Consider the following 4,415-nt stretch of genomic DNA (forward strand, 5'->3'; position numbering starts at 1 on the left):
ACGGCCTCGGCCCGCAAGCCATGCCACGGCCTCGGCCCGCATGACATGCCACGGCCTCGGCCCGCATGCCATGCCCCGGCGTCGCCCAACATGCCATGCCACGGCCACGGCCCGCATGCCATGCCACGGCCTCGGCCCGCATGCCTTGCTACGGCGTTGCCCAACATGCCATGCCACGGCCTCGGCCCGCATGCCTTGCCCCCGCGTTGCCCAGCATGCCATGCCACCGCGTTGCCCGGCGTGCCATGCCTTAGCCTTGGCCAACATGTCGAGGCACGGCCTCGGCCCGCATGCCTTGCTACGGCGTCGCCCAACATGCCATGCCACGGCCTCGGCCCGCATGCCATGCCAAGGCCTCGGCCTCGGCCCGCATGCCATGCCACGGCCTCGGCCCGCATGACATGCCACGGCCTCGGCCCGCATGCCATGCCACGGCCTCGGCCCGCATGCCTTGCCACGGCGTTGCCCAGCATGCCACGCCACCGCGTTGCCCAGCGGGCCATGCCATGGCCTTGGCCAACATGCCTTGCCACGGCCTCGGCCCGAATGCCATGCCACAGCGTTGCCCCGCATGCCAAGGACGGAATGCCATGCCACGGCCTCGGCCCGCATGCCATGCCATGCCACGGCCTCGGCTCGCATGCCATGCCACGGGCTCGGCCGGCGTGCCATGCCACGGCCTCTGCCCGGAAGCCATGCCACGGGCTCGGCCCGCATGCCTTGCCAAGTCGTTGCCCAACATGCCATGCCACGGCCTCGGCCCGCATGGCTTGCGACTGCCTTGGCCAGCGTGCCTTGCCACGGCGTGCCCAACATGCCATGCCACGGCCTCGGCCCGCATGCCATGCCACGGCCTCGGCCCGCATGCCATGCCACGGCCTCGGCCCGCATGCCATGCCACGTCCTCGGCCCGCATGCCTTGCTACGGCGTTGCCCAACATGCCATGCCACGGCCTCGGCCCGCATGCCTTGCCACCGCGTTGCCCAGCATGCCATGCCACCGCGTTGCCCGGCGTGCAATGCCTTAGCCTTGGCCAACATGTCGAGCCACGGCCTCGGCCCGCATGCCTTGCTACGGCGTCGCCCAACATGCCATGCCACGGCCTCGGCCCGCATGCCATGCCACGGCCTCGGCCCGCATGCCTTGCCACGGCGTCACCCAACATGCCATGCCACGGCCTCGGCCCGCATGCCATGCCATGCCACGGCCCGCATGTCTTGCCACGGCGATGCCAAACATGCCATGCCACGGCCTCGGCCCGCATGCCATGCCACGGCGTCGCCCAACATGCCATGCCACGGCCACGGCCCGCATGCCATGCCACGGCCTCGGCCCGCATGCCATGCCACGGCCTCGGCCCGCATGCCTTGCTACGGCGTTGCCCAACATGCATGCCACGGCCTAGGCCCGCATGCCTTGCCACCGCGTTGCCCGGCATGCCATGCCACCGCGTTGCCCGGCGTGCCATGCCTTAGCCTTGGCCAACATGTCGAGCCAAGGCCTCGGCCCGCATGCCATGCCACGGCCTCGGCCCGCATGCCATGCCACGGCCTCGGCCCGCATGACATGCCACGGCCTCGGCCCGCATGCCGCATGCCATGCCACGGCCTCGGCCCGCATGCCATGCCACGGCCTCGGCCCGCATGCCATGCCACGGCCTCGGCCCGCATGCCTTGCTACGGCGTTGCCCACCATGCCATGCCACGGCCTCGGCCCGCATGCCTTGCCACCGCGTTGCCCAGCATGCCATGCCACCGCGTTGCCCGGCGTGCCATGCCTTAGCCTTGGCCAACATGTCGAGGCACGGCCTCGGCCCGCATGCCTTGCTACGGCGTCGCCCAACATGCCATGCCCCGGCCTCGGCCCGCATGCCATGCCAAGGCCTCGGCCCGCATGCCATGCCACGGCCTCGGCCCGCATGACATGCCACGGCCTCGGCCCGCATGCCATGCCACGGCCTCGGCCCGCATGCCTTGCCACGGCGTTGCCCAACATGCCATGCCACGGCCTCGGCCCGCATGCCATGCCATGCCACGGCCCGCATGTCTTGCCACGGCGATGCCAAACATGCCATGCCACGGCCTCGGCCCGCATGCCATGCCACGGCGTCGCCCAACATGCCATGCCACGGCCACGGCCCGCATGCCATGCCACGGCCTCGGCCCGCATGCCATGCCACGGCCTCGGCCCGCATGCCTTGCTACGGCGTTGCCCAACATGCCATGCCACGGCCTAGGCCCGCATGCCTTGCCACCGCGTTGCCCGGCATGCCATGCCACCGCGTTGCCCGGCGTGCCATGCCTTAGCCTTGGCCAACATGTCGAGCCAAGGCCTCGGCCCGCATGCCATGCCACGGCCTCGGCCCGCATGCCATGCCACGGCCTCGGCCCGCATGACATGCCACGGCCTCGGCCCGCATGCCCGCATGCCATGCCACGGCCTCGGCCCGCATGCCATGCCACGGCCTCGGCCCGCATGCCATGCCACGGCCTCGGCCCGCATGCCTTGCTACGGCGTTGCCCACCATGCCATGCCACGGCCTCGGCCCGCATGCCATGCCACGGCCTCGGCCCGCATGCCATGCCAAGGCCTCGGCCCGCATGCCATGCCACGGCCTCGGCCCGCATGCCTTGCCACGGCGTTGCCCAACATGCCATGCCACGGCCTCGGCCCGCATGCCATGCCATGCCACGGCCCGCATGTCTTGCCACGGCGTTGCCAAACATGCCATGCCACGGCCTCGGCCCGCATGACATGCCACGGCCTCGGACCGCATGCCTTGCTACGGCGTCGCCCAACATGCCATGCCACGGCCTCGGCCCGCATGCCTTGCTACGACGTTGCCCAAGGTGCCATGCCACGGCCTCGGCCCGCATGCCATGCCATGCCACGGCCCGCATGTCTTGCCACGGCGTTGCCAAACATGCCATGCCACGGCCTCGGCCCGCATGCCTTGCGACGGCGTCGCCCAACATGCCATGCCACGGGCTCGGCCCGCGTGCCGTGCCACGGCCTCGGCCCGCATGCCTTGCTACGACGTTGCCCAACATGCCATGCCACGGCCCCGGCCCGCATGCCGTGCTACGACGTTGCCCAACATGACATGGCACGGCCTCGGCCCGCATGCCTTGCTACGGCGTCGCCCAACATGCCATGCCACGGCCTCGGCCCGCAGGCCTTGCGACGGCGTCGCCCAACATGCCATGGCACGGCCTCGGCCCGCATGCCATGGCACGGCCTCGGCCCGCATGCCATGCCAAGGCCTCGGCCCGCATGCCTTGCCACGGCGTTGCCCAGCATGCCACGCCACCGCGTTGCCCAGCGGGCCATGCCATGGCCTTGGCCAACATGCCTTGCCACGGCCTCGGCCCGCATGCCATGCCACAGCGTTGCCCCGCATGCCAAGGACGGAATGCCATGCCACGGCCTCGGCCCGCATGCCATGCCATGCCACGGCCTCGGCTCGCATGCCATGCCACGGGCTCGGCCGGCGTGCCATGCCACGGCCTCTGCCCGGAAGCCATGCCACGGGCTCGGCCCGCATGCCTTGCCAAGTCGTTGCCCAACATGCCATGCCACGGCCTCGGCCCGCATGGCTTGCGACTGCCTTGGCCAGCGTGCCTTGCCACGGCGTGCCATGCCTTATCCTTGGCCAACATGCCATGCCACTGCCTTGGCCAGCATGTCGTGCCACCGCTACGGCCAGCATGCCGTGCCGGTCCGTTGCCCAGCATGCCACGGCCGTGGCGGCATGGCAAGCCACGGCCTCGGCCAGCATGCCTTGCCACGGCCTCGGCCAGCATGCCATGGCACTGTCTTGGTCAGCATGCCATGCCATGGCACCGCCTTGTCCAGCACGCCGTGCCGCGGCGTTGGCCAGCATGCCTTGGCCGGCATGCCATGCCAATGCCTTGGGCCAACATGGCGTGCCACGGGCTGGGCCATGCCGGTCCGTTGCCCGGCATGCCACGGCCGTGGCGGCATGGCAAGCCACGGCCTCGGCCAGCATGCCATGCCACGGCCTCGCCCAGCATGCCATGGCACGGTCTTGGTCAGCATGCCATGCCATGGCACCGCTTTGTGCAGCGTTGGCCAGCATGCCTTGGCCGGCATGCCATGCCAATGCCTTGGGCCAACATGGCGTGCCACGGGCTGGGCGAGCATGGCATGCCACGGGCTGGGCGAGCATGCCACGCCGCGGCCTTGGCTAGCAGAGCAAGGCATGCCACAGCCTCGGCGAGCATGCCATGCCATGGCCAAGGCCAAGGCCAAGGCAGTGGGCAAGGCCAAGTCCCTGTGCAAGGCATGGCCAAGGCCAAGGCCAAGGCCAAGGCCGCGGGCAAAGGCCAAGGCCAAGGCAGTGGGCAAGGCCAAGTCCCTGTGCAAGGCATGGCCAAGGCCAAGGCCAAGGCCG

The sequence above is a fragment of the Camellia sinensis genome, chromosome 14 (genome assembly GCF_055761805.1).
Source record: "Camellia sinensis isolate YWXY chromosome 14, ASM5576180v1, whole genome shotgun sequence".
Taxonomy (NCBI): Eukaryota; Viridiplantae; Streptophyta; class Magnoliopsida; order Ericales; family Theaceae; genus Camellia; species Camellia sinensis.